This window comes from Elephas maximus, chromosome 26 (assembly GCF_024166365.1).
Source record: "Elephas maximus indicus isolate mEleMax1 chromosome 26, mEleMax1 primary haplotype, whole genome shotgun sequence".
Classification (NCBI taxonomy): Eukaryota; Metazoa; Chordata; class Mammalia; order Proboscidea; family Elephantidae; genus Elephas; species Elephas maximus.
The window spans coordinates 16601371-16617483 of NC_064844.1; the positions used below are offsets into that span (position 1 = coordinate 16601371).

Below are 16113 nucleotides of genomic sequence, written 5' to 3' on the forward strand. Positions count from 1 at the left end.
ATGCTGATTAATTATTTTAATTAACACAATTAAAACTAAAATTCTGGTAATCGGGTGTAGGATGAACCTGGAGGCTGGAGAGACTCGCAGCAGGAAGACCAGTTAGGAGGAAACTGCAGAAGTCCAGGCAAGAGGGTATAAAGGCCTGCAGCAGGGCAAGGAGGATATTAGCTCCAGAGGTTGTCAGGGAACAATGGATAGGATTTGCCAAGGGGTTATCAAGGCAAGGGGATAAGGAACAATGCAGAGGTTTCAAGCCAGATGATCAAAAGAGTAGATGTCTTCTTAGAATCAGAAAGAGAAGGTAAGTTTAAGGCAGACATAAAAGTTCATTTATGAATTTAGGGTGTTAGGATGTTGTCCAGGTTGAGATGTCCAAGAAGCATTTAGAAATGCAAAGAACTTAGCAGATGGGTAAGTCTGGGGACCCGGGCTTGAGGAGAGGAAGAATCTTGGGGCAGAGGGCTCCAGGGAGCGCAGGGTGGCGGGAGAAATCATGAGAGGCCAAGCGGCTGGATTGACCCTTTCAACCCTGGCATTCTTTATCTCAAAGAGCTCTGGTGGTGCAATGGTTAAGTGCTCTGCTGCTAAACAAAAGGTCCACACTTCCAACCCACCAGGGACTCCGCAGGAGAAAAGACCTGGAAGTCTGCTCCTGTAAAGATTACAGCCTAGGAAACCCTATAGGGCAGTCCCACTCTGTCCATAGGGTCGCTATGAATTGAATCAACTGGACGGCACACAACAATAATCTTTATCTTATGGCTCCAAAGGAGAAGAGGACCCAGTAATGACAGACACATGAGGGACATCCATCTACGTTTCAGAGGCAAGAGGAGAGAGGCCACTGAAAGAACAGGAGCAGAGAGGGACAAGGGGACTCAGTATGGTTCTGCAGGCAGACAGGGGAAGCACGAGCCCTGCTCTGGACCTCATTCTCCCCCGTGTGAACAGGACACCGCTTCCTGCTGCATCTTCCTGGCCCACCTGCGTGAAGTTCAAATAGGCAGCACACTTCTGAGTGTTCTGAGGAAAGACACCGAATGTTCCAGCACTGGCAGCCTGGATTCCGCCAGGCTCACCACAAGGAGCAGAGAGATGATTCTATGAGGGGTGTTTGCGAGCTCCTAATTTCTCTGAAAGACGAGAGAAAGTGCAAGCAACCAGGCAGCCTGTGAGCAAGCCAAGACGTGGGCCAGGGGTAATTCATGCTCGCTCGCTTGCTCACCCACCTCCCAATCAGGGTTTCATTTTGCAGACAGCTGCGTAGGAGGAACATTTGGCCTCAAGTTGGCAAGGCTGGCAGAGCCACACTCCCCTGGGGGGAACTGTCCAGGCATCCGGTGCTGGGGGCAGACACTCATCGTCAGGTTTGGGCTCTGACAGTCACCCCTCCCGTGACCTGATGACCGTCCGTCTACTGGGAGGTGGACACTCCCTTTCAGGGTGACCATGCCCCTCTTCCCTCTCTCTGCCCCCACCCCCATCGTTCCCACTTTCCCATTCTCCAGCTTCCTGTCCTCAGTGAAGTCTTCCCACACCACCCTTCGCCAGAATAATCCTTGTCTCCAAGGGACGTCTGAAGCTCTTGAGGCTGTAGGATCTATAGCCACTTATCACAGTGGTCAAGGAGTCCCACATGTCTATTCTTTCCATAAAGCTCCCTGTGTACCTACTGGAGGAAAGGCAATGTGCAGGGCAATGAAAGGAAAAAGGGTTGACATTCCCCATTCTCTAGGAACTTGGCTGTATAACAGGAGCAAGGATGGCCCTATAGGTAACTGCCATACCTAGTACAAAGTGAGATGTACCATAAAGGAGATGGAGATGCAGGCAGTATCAGAGAAGTCAGAGTAAGGGGCAGGACTTGCCCTTGGGGCAATTCAGGGAAGGCTTCCTGGAGGAGGTGGCTTCTCTGTGTCTAATTTGCCTAATAGACTGATTTATCTACAAGTGATGGATTTCTTCTCATGCCCCCTGACCCTGGCACATGACAACACTGAAGAAAAATGTTCGGAGCATGTGATCTAGCCATAGGAACACGGGCCCTCTAGTCATACAGATCTGCCCTCCAACACCAGCCTACCATATAACGGCTGTCTGACTTTGGGAAAGCTACTCAATCTCTCACAGCCTAAGTGTCCCATCTACGAAGCAGGAATGAAACTGCCTACATCAAATGGGTATGGTGAGGAATAAATGAGACAACATATGGAAGGAGTTGGTATGGTGCCTGGCACACAGTAGGTGCCCAAGTAGTAGTAGTTCCCTTCCACACACCATGGCTGGAATCAAAGCTGTGGCCTTTACGAGTAGCATCTCTTGTCCTCACCTCCCACCTGGTACTACACTCCCAAGGATAAGGGTCCAACCAGCCAGCTGGCTTCATTCCTGTGTGCATCTCCAGACAAAACGCACACCATGTTCATGTTCTAAGAGATCTCTTCCCTTTGGAGCCCTCAATAGTTTACTTTTCTGCCCTGCTCCATCTCCCCTGAGCTCCTTTTCTTCCCGTTCATCTGATAAGAGCCAGCACGTACACAGGTATGCACCAGACACCCCTGTAATTGCTTTAAAGGTACTTCTTCGCGTAATCGGCAAACAACCCTATAAGTTTGTGTCCTCATATTATTGCCCTTATTTTACAGATGAAGACACCACAGCACAAGAGAGCTTAAATAGCTTGCCTGTGGTCATGGGGGGAGCTAAAATTTCAACTCAAGTGGTTGGGATCCAAAGTCTATGCCCTTGACCCCAGGCTGTCTTATAGCTTCTTTAGATGGCTCCTTTTCGGGGATTAAATCACTTAGATATCTGTTCATATTGAGGTGACAGTCCGTGAGGAATGTACAGGAAAGCCTGTATCAAAGAACAATGTTTAACTCAAAGGCCTGAACCTCTAGTGATGCGAGATGTGAGGAGATGTCCCGCCACAAACTATCAAACTACAGACTATCCCACAGGGCTGTGGACTACATACACTACTGTAATCACGTGGTGTCCCTATGGCTCCATGTCATACGCTGTTTCCGCCAGATGTGGTCCTGGCTTAGTGCTGCAGGTTGGGTTCCCTGGGAAGCAGGCTCTGAGGCAGAGATTTGCATGCCAGTGGTTTACGGGGGACTGCTCTTAGGATCAACCCCTGTGGAAGGGAACAATGGAAGCAGGATTGGCCAGGGGGAGAAGCTGGCTGTCAGGCAATTTCAGTGAAGGTCTCAGTCAAGCCTAAGGGGACCTCTGGAGCTAGGATGGGCCTGCAAAGCTGTCCCAAATTAGGGCAAGGAAGAAAGCTAGGCCTTTTTATGCCACTTCAACTAGTCTTTGGATATCAGCTGTCCCCAGGGAGAGCCATAACCTTGGGTAAGAAGGCTTTCTTCAGATCAGGACAATAGTCTGGGGATGGGCAGGAGCTCTCAGCTGCAAGCTCTCAGCTTTAGTCAACCCTCCCAGCAGGAGGGGGAATGGGTGCTTCCTGTTGGGGGGAATCTGTGCACCACAAAGTCTACCACTACACTCAGGCTCAGTAATTATCTTGACAAATGCTAGAGGCCCAGGCTAAAAGCCCTGCTGCTCCCAAGAAGGTGGATTGTGTGCAGGCCCGGGTACACCATCCCCTTAGGCTTTTCTGACTCCCAAGTTGCACCATAAAGCCACCTCACCTCCCACAGGCATTTGCTGACTTCCAACACTCAAGCCACTCAACACAAGGCAACCCCACACTTACATGAAGGACCACATTGCTTTTCTGGGTCACAATCATTACATACAAGGAGATTCAGCTATAGACATGCAACTGAATTTTAGAGTTGAATGGTTTTCACTGAGTTGGGCTTCCTAGCCATCCAACCTGAGCTACCTAAACTGTGCAACCTTTAATCCATACCCAACTACCCAGCCTCAAGAGTATGCCCCTCGTTGGCCATCTGCTATGCGCTATACATACAAGGTGTGTGAGGGCGTCTGCCTTCAAGGAGATTTTCTTGAGAAGGTAAGACCATCACATGAAACTGTTACCCACTAGATGCCATGTGGGACAAGCTGGAAGTGATATCAGAGTTCCAAGAAGGCTGAGATCAGTGGGGACTGTAGTGGCCTCATGACTCATCAGAGTGGAAAGAGACCCAGAAGCAACTGACAGAGTCATGCCTGGAATCGAGATCTCCCTAAGCTCCAAGCTATTTCTACCACTCTACTTTGGGCAAGAGAGACTCTTATGTGGGTAGTAGAAGAAGGAGACATGGAGACGTGAGAGGAAAGAGGGAGGGCATTTCAGGCAAGCTACTTGGCTGACCCCATGACCTCCTTCAAGTCTTTGCTCAAACTTTACCTTCTCAATGAGGCCAAACTCAAGCAGCTTATTTAGTAATGCACCCTGCCCACCCACACATCTCGGGGCATTCCAGTCCTCCTTACCTTGCTCTCATTTTTTTTCTTTATTCCATAGCTTTTATCCTCTTATCACATACTACATCAGTTATTGTTTACTATGTTTTTTGATTATTATCTTACCCTGCTAAAATATAAACCTTATGAGGGCAAGGACTTTGTTTTCTGTACGGGTAGAAATATATTCCAAGCTCCTATAATGGTGCCTGGCACACAGTAGGCACTAAGTACAAAACTAATGTTGAATAAATGAATGAATAGGAGCTAACATTTGTTAATCTCTTACTATTTGCCAAGGCCAGGCCAGGCACCATGGAAATAGTAATCAACAGGCCAGAATCTGCCCTCACAGAGCTCATAGTCAGTTGAATACTTAACTCAACCCGGCTTAGTTAGAGAAAAAAAGCCCTAATAGGGTCAGCAAACTACAGCTCTCGGTCCAAATCCCAGTCACTGGTTTTGTAAAAAACAGTTTTATTAGAACACAGCCATGCTCACTTGCTTATTTGTGTGATCTCTGGCTGCTTTGGAGCCCTGGTGGCACCGTGGTTAAGAACTCAGCTGCAGTCAAAAAGTGGGCAGTTTGAATCCACCAGCCGCTCCTTGGAAACCCTACGGGGCAGTTCTACTCTGTCCTATAGGGTTGCTACTGGCCGGAATCGACTCGACAGCAACAAGTTGTTTTTGTTTTGTTTTGTTTTGGGTTTATGGCTGCCCTTATGCTATAATGACAGAGACCACAGAGCCCATAAAGCCAAAAATATTTACTATCTGGCCTTTTATGGAAAAAATTTTGCCAACCCCTGGTCTAGGGCATCCATTAATTGGGATGAATTAACTTCTTTCCTGATCATTCACAGTGTACTAGTGCTAGTCATGTGCCTGCCATTCTTGGGAGAATTGGGAAAATAGTCAGTCACAGCATTTTCGGTGTTCTGCGATCCAGATGACGAGTCCTCTTTAAGAAAGATACTGAGAGAGACAGATAAGCCAACAAACAGACAAATACCAAGTAGTGGGTTAGGTGCTGACTGAGGAAAGCGCAGGCAAGATACTATGGAAGCTGTGCCTACCCTGATTTGGAGCACCCAGGAGGGCTTCCTGGAGGAAACAATATCAAAAGTCACTTTATTATTGCTACCACTAATGTTCCGCCCCCAAATAAGCTGTTCTTAAAGCATATAACGATATGGACTGATCCACAACTTTGTTCTCAGAAAGGTGGCTATCAATAAACGCAATAAACCTAAATGAGGAGGGGCAATGGCCAATAATATTGCATTTGATTATTCTGATTATATGGCAGGTATTTGGAATTTAATGCCACCTCGGGAGTTGATACTAGCACATAATGAAATTCAAAATATTCAAATATTTCAATACTACCAGTCTGGGTAGAATGTACTTTACAACGGCATTCATGCCTGACCTATAGGAAATCCCCAAGCCCCTGGGACATATCTGTTCTCTGCCTCCCCCACAGGGGCCCTCTGCCCACCCTGGGATGTCCAGGGCCCCTAGACTCTCTCCTCTCCAATGACCATTTTTTCCAGATAAAGCTTTCATAAATTTCATTTACACCAATGTTCAAATAACTAATAATACACTGTGGTCCTTCTCTAGGACATCTGTATTTTAACCAAGTCACAATGAAGTTTAAGTTACAAGAAAGACTTTCTAAAGGTGGGCATTCAAGGACTGTGGCAGAAAGCAGGAAAGGTGTTCTGTGGAGTGGGAGCTCATCCCCAAAGCCCAATTTCCGTCAAAAATGGCAGCCTACAATACTAGAAAGATCCAGAAGTTCAGAAGACCCTTAATTTTTAGGCTCAGGTCTCCTACTGACTTGCCACATGATCACAGCCAAGATACTTAATGCCTCTGAGTCTCTTCCATCCATAAAATGAATGTGAGGACTAAATGCAGAAAGGGAAGGGGCCTAGACAACGATGCACCTCCAGAGAAATGTTACTACGCTTACAACACTCTGTCTCCCCACTTTTTTTTAGCGTCTCTTCCCGGCTGTATATTTATGTATCAGATCTGCATGGGCCATAGAATTGGTGGCATTAAAATACAGACCAGAGGGCCACAAAGAATGGCGCTGCTCTTTCTAAGTGAAGGCTCTGAGCCCAAGAGGCTGAACTGCAAATGGCAGGCAGTCTCTTCAGCCAGCAGCATCCATCATTAAACTACGAGACAAATGCCACATATCAACCGTAGGCAAAGACACTGGGTCCTCCCTCAGTTAAGCTCCACAAGGCTCTCCCGACACTATCGGTAAGAACCATCCTCTCTGGGAAAACAAAGGCAGGTGCTAACTAATCATGGTTCACAGCTGTGCCTACAATGCACCTTCTTAGCAGTCCCTAAGCTGTCCCCAGTGGCTGCCTCCTGCCTGAGACACCATTTTCCCACGGGTTGGAAAGCACCACACTTCCACTGTTTTTCCACATTCCCACTTCCTTCACCTCAAAATTTTCTTTAACGGCCTCCACATATTATTTCACACCAATGAGATTTTGGGGTTTTGTTATTATTGTTGGTGATAGCAACTTTACAAAAAATTTTCACATTTATTTATTTCATTGTACTTTAGATGAAGGTTTACAGAAGAACTAGCTTCTCATTAAACAGTACACGTTTTGTTTTATGAGATTGGTTAACAACCCCACGACATGCCAACACTCTCCCTTCTTGACCTTGGGTTCCCTACTACCAGCTTTCCTGTCCCCTCCATGTCCCCTCCAGCCTTCCAGTCCTTGCCCCTGGGCTGGTGTGCCCCTTTAGTCTCATTCCATTTTGTGGGCCTGTCTAATCTTTGGCTGGAGGGTGAACTTCAGGAGTGACTTCATCACTAAGCTACAATGGTGTTCAGGGGCCATTACTCTCAGGGTTTTTCCAGTCTTTGTCAGACCAGTACGTCTGGCTCTGTGGTTTCTTTCTTTCTTCTTTTTTTTTAGATAAGCAAGAATATCATTTTCATGTTCCATGAATATAAAAATTTTTTTTTTTTTTTTAGTATTTGGTCAGCTGCTTTTTAAAAAAAATTTTATTGTGCTTGAAGTGAAAGTTTACACATCAAGTCAGTCTCTCATATAAAAATCTTATATACACCTTGCTATATACTCCTAGTTGCTCTCCCCCTAATGAGACAGCACAATCCTTCTCTCCACTCTGCGCTTCCGGGTCCATTCAGTCAGCTTCTGTCCCCCTTGGCCTTTACATCTCCCTCCAGACAGGAGCTACCCACATAGTCTCATGTGTCTACTTGATCCAGGAAGCCAACTCCTCACCAGTATCATTTTCTGTCTTGCAGTCCAGTCCAATCCTTGTCTGAAGAGTTGGCTTCGAGAATGGTTCCTGTCTCGGGCTAAAAGAAGGTCTGGGGACCATAACCTCTGGGATACCTCTGGTCTCAGTCAGACCATTAAGTCTGGGTCTTTTTACTAGAATTTGGGGTCTGCATCCCACTGCTCTCCTGTTCCCTCAGGGATTCTCTGTTGTGTTCCCTGTCAGGGCAGTCATCGGTTGTAGCCAGGCACCATCTAGTTCTTCAGGTCTCAGGCTAATGTAGTCTCTGCTTTATGTGGCCCTTTCTGTCTCTTGGGCGCATAATTACCTTGTGTCTTTGGTGTTCTTCCTTCTCCTTTGCTCCAGGTGGGTTGAGACCAGTTGTGGCATCTTAGATGGCTGCTTGCTAGCATTTGAGACCCAGATGCCACTCACCAAAGTGGGATGCAAAGCAGAGTATAAAAATTAATTTTGAGAAGTTTTACCAATAACAGCTCTTTATCTCCTATGATCTGTTGAACAGACACACAAAGTTTTTTTTTAAGGAAACTGTTTCTTGGGGGAAGTGTCTCTTAAGACACAGAAAAGAAACTAGTAGCTACTGAAGCTCTTGGCAGTTAAAAATGTTGTGCTCTGTTAAGCCCCAACGGCTCTTCAAGCTTGGTGTCCTCAGCTCCGTGGCTATACCCTCGGCTCGGCCCTTGTGATGTGTGGTTTCCATTTTTCTTCCTCTTTTCTAACCCTGTGTTAACCAAGGGACTCAAAAGCATCCATTCTTGTCAGTGTTGTTGAACTATAAAATTATACATAACCCTGTCCCCTTAAAACAAAAATGTGGAGTATGCCCATGACCCAAAGATCTCCTCCATATTAATACCGTTCCTCTTAGGTGACCCCAGATGGGTGCAAGACCCTGCCTCCAGGTATGGGAGTTCCTAAACCAAGGCTATACCCCTTGGGGTGAGATGAAGGTGCCAGTTCTTCCCCACTTCGTCCTCCTGTAAAGGTCAGCCAGAGCATCCCCAGGCCCGTCTGGCCTGCACCCAAATCAGGACACACACTGATCACTTACACTACCCATGTCCCTTGCAATATTTTCTGCTCAAACTTGAAAAATGCACCTCCATGGAGGATAAAGCAGCATTTCCCAGCCGTTCTAGTACAGATTCAAAGACAAGTACATTCCTGAGCGTGCAGATCCCCTCAATACAACGTAAAGCTTCACATAAGCCAAGGGTCAGCGAACGTCTCATAGCCTCACAGGGTCTGAGTAATAGCCTTCAGGCCACTGTGGTAGGAAGGAGGGATGTAAAACAGGGGAGAGAATGAAAAGGTGAGATACAGGTGCACATGGTAGAGACTGTAGCCTCAGCTGGCTTGGTACCACTTCTGCTCTGCCATACCCTAGGCTGTCCATGTTGGGGACATGCTCTGAGGATAGATGATGCAACTGATCCTGCTAAGAGGAATGTGCTTGAGTTGGGAATGGGTTTCATCGAACCATCCACCCACTTTCTCTCTACACTATCTTGCTTATTCTCCCATCAGCCAATACAAGAACAGACAGCATTGTGCCCTCCACTACCCTCGTCTCCTGGTGTAAGTTATGTGGTGTTAACTTCTTTAAGTCCCCAGGATAAGGATTCTGAATCACTGAACAAGACTCCAAAGAAAGGAGCCCACCTCCTGAGTCACCACGATGGCCATGGGCAGTATCTTGACCTTCGCTGCCTAGTATAGTGAGATCCCTGGTTGCACAGGGGAAAGAAGAGAAGAATGGGATCAGGGGAGAAAGTGGGAACAGAGAGGAAATCTCACTTGGAAAACATGGTGCAACACAGCACAGTGGTTAAGATTTAGTGCTCTCAAGTCGCCATGAACTGGGTTCAAATCTTGACACCCCTACTTATTAACATCTGATCTAAACACATTGCTCAACCTCTCTAATTTTAAAAGAGGGTTTACAATAATACCTCCCTCATAGAGTTGTTACAAAGGATGAATGAGACAATGGGTGAAAAGCACTTAGCATGAGGCCTCCATAAGCGGTAGCTGCTATTATTATTTGCTCAGATACTGGGGTTGGGGGCGGGGGGAACAAGAATTGGTGAAGAGAGACCTGGGTTTTCAGTTCCCCATTTTTAAAACAAGAGGTTTGTATTAAGGTTCCTTCCAGCTGGAACATTCTAGAAGTCTGTAACGAAGATGTAAAGATCAAAATGTCACATGGGCATTACAACTGTATATAAAGCGAACCCAGTAGCACATTTGCCACCCTGAAAGGAAGTTAACATGCACAACAGGATAACACAAAGAATGTGTGAGCGTATTTGTTTGGGTGTGGGAGTGTGGGGAAGGAAGGGTGCTCTTGGGGAAGGGGGTGGTTAACCACAACTGCCTTTTGCTCATATTGTTATTCTTTGGTTTGCTAGACCAGCCTCCAGGAGTTTCTGGCCATCCAGGTACCATGCAGGCGATTAGGGTCTTATAAAAAGTTTCCTCTAAAATCAGGAGGGAAAGATTTCTCCTTGCCCTACCCTTAATTCTTTGCCCTTTGAAGCCAAAGCCCATAGTACTTTTAATTTATAGCTTCTCACTCATCATCTTTACTTGATGGGATACAAAAGGTTTTCTAAAAGGATGTGAAGTTCCACTTTTAAAAAAGGCACTTAAACGGAGAAAGGCATGCTGTTTACACAATATACTGCCTCGCTTAGCCTAGTTTAAACCAGGAGGGCTTTCGCTTCAATGGCGTCCTCCTTGGTTTTCCAGAGTTCTGGTACAGCGTGAAAATGTATGTCCAAAAAGGAGCCAAGAACCATAAACCACTGCAACGGCAAGAAACCCATGTCATCAAGAGTTTAAATGACAGCGGCACATCTGGGTGGGATGACCGATGTTGGCTAAAGCTTGGTTGAAACCACAAGCAACCTGGAAGGCCCTATCCAATCCTGTTATCCTTTAAGGCAGAGCTCAGATCTGCCCTCCTCCTAGAAACCTCTGCTGATAATACTGGACTCCACTGACCAGTCCCTTTGGAAATATCCATCTCTTCTACTGTCTGTGCACTCTTTGGACATATAGAACATGCCACCGTTGCTTGTTTTCTATGCCTCAGTACTCAGCTCGTGCCCATGAAAGGGCTTTCAGAGGGTTTTAATGTGTCTCCCACATCACCTTGAACGTGACTTGTGCTGGATTAATAACTGTGGCCTAAGCAGGTAAATAAACTGCTCTTGGTACACACATAATTTCCTTCTCAGGGGAAGACCGCACCATTTGCCTGATAAAGATGAACTATGCCTAATCATATAAAATTAATTTCACCTCGGGCAGACAAGGGGTGTACTGTGATGTGTATCCAGGCGTACATCTTTGCCCAGGAAATTTGCTCAGTGAATGGCAGGTCTATTAATAAGAACTCTAAGGCTAAAGAGACACATTCTTATTCCTGTTTCCCGTACAAGGAAAGTGAGGCTCAGAAAAGTTAAGTGCCTTGCCCAAGGTCACTCAGCTAACAAGCAGCAGAGTCAGCACTTGAATTCAGTTCCAACCCCCTTTCCACTACTCTACAGCCACTAAGGAGCCCTGGTGGCGCAACGGTTAACGGCTTGGCTACTAACTGAAAGGTCAGCAGTTTGAACTTACCACTGGCTTCATGGGAGAAAAAAACGTGGTGATCAGCTCCTGTAAAAATTACAGCCCAGGAAACCCTATGGGGCAGTTCTACTCTGTCTTCACAAGGTCGCTATGAGTTGGAATCAACTCTACAGTACACAGAGACAACAACATAGCCACCGTAGGACATTCTCCATATCACCAGGGAACACAGAAGGGCCAAAGCACAACGCAATAATGCCAGAAGCCAAAGCCTCCCAGGATATATCAGATTCCTTAAATCAACATTATAATTTATAAGAAAAAATATACCCTGATCAAAACTACACAGCAGAGACCTCAGCAGACTGTACAGAGTCTGAAGCCAGGCAGGGGTAATGGGAGATTCCAGACTTTTTAAGCTGCTGGAAAATAAGACTGAAAGCGGGGTCTCTTAAAAGAATATAACAGGCCATGTCATCAAAGCATGAAGAAATTAAAAGAAAATGTGTAGAAACGTTAAACTCAAAACCAGTGATCTGTCCCGAGTAGCAGAAAATCCACGGTGGGGAGGGTGAATGGTCACCATCAACAGAACAAAGTGGTTAGGAAAAAGGACAGCATCTCCTCAACCCACGGCACCAAACAGACAAGCTTAACCTACAGCCTGGTGGCCAAGAACCACATCTCGGTTGAAAATTTACACTTAGACGTCAGGCCCTGGAAGACTCCCGAAGCTCCTTATAGGCACCCTCTCATTACTACCTTGGAAACACATCTGAACTGGATTCTGGCACTCACAGGGGCCTCTCTTTCCCCACTGCATATTCTCAGAGGGAGGACTCACGGTGTTTTCCACCAAGAATCTCTATAGGTGGAATCACCACACGTGTAAACCCCAGGGACTGAAAGCCCCCCGAGGGCAGAAGTTGCCTCTCACACTCTACACGTTTCTCACCCTCAGGAAATGGAGAATAAATGCTGCTCACTTCTGACCTGCTACAGTGCAGTCCCGGGTCTCTATGCAGAGCACCATGAGGTGCCTTCGTGACACACACACACAGTGTGATCAGAACTCAAATGAAAATAGGCGGAAACTGTCCCCACCACTGAATCACGCCTGGGTTAGACCCTCAGACTCAGAGTGAGACAGACCACATGCTCGTTCTAGGAAGCAAAAAGATGACATCCCATCTACCTTCCTTGTTCTTCTCTTCCCCCAAGGAAGACCCACAAGGACCAATATTCCAAGTTCAGCACCTTTTGCTGCCTAAGTCTGAATTCTAACAGTTCACAGCAGAAGTTCTTAAAGTATGGCCTGGGGACCCCTGGGAATCCATGAGACCTTTTCTGCTGGTCTGTAAGATCAAAAGGACTTTCATTATAATAAAACCCATTGCCGTGGAGTCAATTCCAACTCATAACGACCCTATAGCACAGAGTAGAACTGCCCCCACAGGGTTCCGAGGATGTAAATCTTTCTGGAAGCAGGCTGCCACATCTCTCGCCTGAGAGGTGTAGCTGGTGGGTTAGCTGCCAAGTGCTCTAACCATTGCACCACCGGCAATTCCTCTTCCTAATAATATTGACATATTTTTTTGCCTTTTTCACTCATACCCTCAGGAGTGTACAGTGGAGTTTCCGGAGGCTATCTGCCATGTGATATCATAACAGATTGAATACATAAAGCAGATGTGAGAATTCGGCTGTGTTCTATCAAGCCAGACATTAAAGAGATTTGCAAAAGTATAAAACAATGCCATGCTTCTCACTAAATTTTTTGCCTTAGAAAATACAGTTCTATTCATAAAAATAGTCTCTTTATGTTCTCATGTAATGGCTTTTAAATTTTAATTAATATGTAAAATATTATAAATGTATCCATTTCATGTACATGTACAAAAATGCCTGCATATTCATGTATTCATAATATTCTCAAACTCAAAATAACTCGAAATGTTCATCATCAGTAGAATAGATATTATGGTATATTCACACAATGGAATACTATACAGCAATGAAAAAAGAAGGAACTGCTACACAAACAACAGGTGGAATCTTTTTTTATATACTTTTTATTGTGCTTTAAGTGAAAGTTTACAAATCAAGTCAGTCTCTCACACAAAAACCCATATACACCTTGCTACACACTCCCAATTACTCTCCCCCTAATGAGACAGCCCGCTCTCTCCCTCCACTCTCTCTTTTCGTGTCCATTTCGCCAGCTTCTAACTCCCTCCACCCTCTCATCTCCCCTCCAGGCAGGAGATGCCAACATAGTCTCAAGTGTCCACCTGATCCAAAAAGCTCACTCCTCACCAGCATCCCTCTCCAACCCACTATCCAGTCCAATCCATGTCTGAAGAGTTGTCTTCGGGAATGGTTCCTGTCCTGGGCCAACAGAAGGTCTGGGGGCCATGACCACTAGGGTCCTTCTAGTCTCAGTCAGACCATTAACTCTGGTCTTTTTATGAGAATTTGGGAACTGCATCCCACTGCTCTCCTGATCCCTCAGGGGTTCTCTGTTGTCTTCCCTGTCAGGGCAGTCATCACTAGTAGCCAGGCACCATCTAGTTCTTCGGGTCTCAGGATGATGTAGTCTCTGGTTCATGTGGCCTCTTCTGTCTCTTGGGCTCATAATCACCTTGTGTCCTTGTTCTTCATTCTCCTTTCATCCAGGTGGGTTGAGACCAATTGATGCATCTTAGATGGCTACTTGCTAACGTTTACGACCCCAGACACCACTCTTCAAAGTGGGATGCAAAATGTTTTCTTAATAGATGTTATTATGCCAATTGACTTAGATGTCCCCTGAAACCATGGTTCCCAGACCCCTGCCCCTGCTACGCTGGTCTTGGAAGCATTCGGTTTATTCAGGAAACTTCTTTGCTTTTGGTTTGGTCCAATTGTGCTGACCTCCCCTGTATTGTGTGCTGTCTTTCCCTTCACCTAAAGTAGTTCTTATCTACTATCTAATTAGTGAACACCCCCTCCCATCCCCCTCCCTCCTTCCTCTCGTAACCACAAAAGAATGTTTTCTTCTCAGTTTAAACTATGTCTCCAGTTCTTATAATAGTCGTCTTATACAATATTTGTCCTTTAGCAACTGACTAATTTCACTCAGCATAATGCCTTCCAGGTTCCTCCATGTTATGAAATGTTTCACAGATTCCTCACTGTTCTTTATCAATGCATAGCATTCCATTGTGTAAATATACCATAATTTATTTATCCATCATCTGTTGATGGGCACCTTGGTTGCTTCAATCTTTTTGCTATTGTAAACAGTGCTGCAATAAACATGGGTGTGCATATATCTGTTCGTGTAAAGGCTCTTATTTCTCTAGGATATATTCCAAGGAGTGGGATTGCTTGATCATACAGTAGTTCTATTTCTAGCTTTTTAAGGAAGCGCCGAATCGATTTCCAAAGTGGTTGTACAATTTCACATTCCCACCAGCAGTGTATAAGTGTTCCAATCTCTCCACAGCCTCTCCAACATTTATTATTTTGTGTTTTTTGGATTAATGCCAGCCTTGTTGGAGTGAGATGAAATCTCATTGTAGTTTTGATCTGCATTTCTCTAATGGCTAATGATCATCAACATTTCCTCATGTATCTGTTAGCTACCTGAATGTCTTCTTCAGTGAAGTGTCTATTCATATCTTTTGCCCATTTTATAATTGGGTTATGTGTCTTTTTGCAGTTGAGTTTTTGCAGTATCATGTAGATTTTAGAGATCAGGTGCTGATCAGAAATGTCATAGCTAAAAACTTTTTCCCAGTCTGTAGGTAATCTTTTTACTCTTTTGGTGAAGTCTTTGTATGAGCATAAGTGTTTGATTTTTAGGAGCTCCCAGTTATCTAGTTCTTCTTCAACATTGTTTAGAATGTTTTGTAAACTGTTTATGCCATGTATTAGGGATCCTAACGTTGTCCCTATTTTTTCTTCCATGATCTTTATCGTTTTAGATTTTATATTTAGGTCTTTGATCTATTTTGAGTTAGTTTTTGTGCATGGAGTGAGGTATGGGTCTTGATTGATTTTTTTGCAGATGGATATCCAGTTATGCCAGCACCATTTGTTAAAAAGACTGTCTTTTCCCCATTTAACTGTTTTGGGGACTTTGTCAAGTATCAACTGCTTATTTTTCATATGTGGATGGATTTATATCTGGGTTCTCAATTCTGTTCCAATGGTCCATGTATCTGTTGTACCAGTACCAGGCTGTTTTGACTACTGTGGCGGTATAATAGGTTCTAAAATCAGGTATGGTAAGGCCTCCCACTTTGTTCTTTTTTTTTCAGTAATGCTTTATTTATCCGGGGCCTCTTTCCCTTCCATATGAAGTTGGTGATTTGTTTCTCCATCTCCTTAAAGAATGTCGTTGGGATTTGGATCGGAATTGCATTAAACGTATAGATCACTTTTGGTAGAATAGACATGTTTATAATGTTAAGTCTTTCTATCCACGAGCAAGGTATGGTCTTCCACTTACATAAGTCTCTTTTGGTTTCTTGCAGAAGTGTACTGTAGTTTTCTTTGTATAAGTCTTTTACATCTCTGGTAAGATTTATTCCTAAGTATTTTATCTTCTCGGGGGCTACTGTAAATGGCATTGATTTGGCAATTTACTCTTCAATGTTCTTTTTGTTGGTGTAGAGGAATCCAACTGATTTTTGTATGTTTATCTTGTATCCTGACACTCTGCTGAACTCTTCTATTAGTTTCAGTGTTTTCTGGAGGATTCCTTAGGGTTTTCTGTGTATAAGATCAAGTCATCTGCAAATAGAGACACTTTGATTTCTTCCTTGCCAATCTGGATGCCCTTTATTTCTT

The 16113-nt window shown here is 44.9% G+C and overlaps 1 protein-coding gene across 1 annotated transcript in view; it reads right to left on the minus strand.

The window, feature by feature from the left end:
* Positions 1-16113, minus strand: part of PRKCE (protein kinase C epsilon) — a 625949-nt gene that overhangs the window by 519568 nt on the left and 90268 nt on the right. The gene's annotated exons all lie outside the window — the stretch shown is intronic.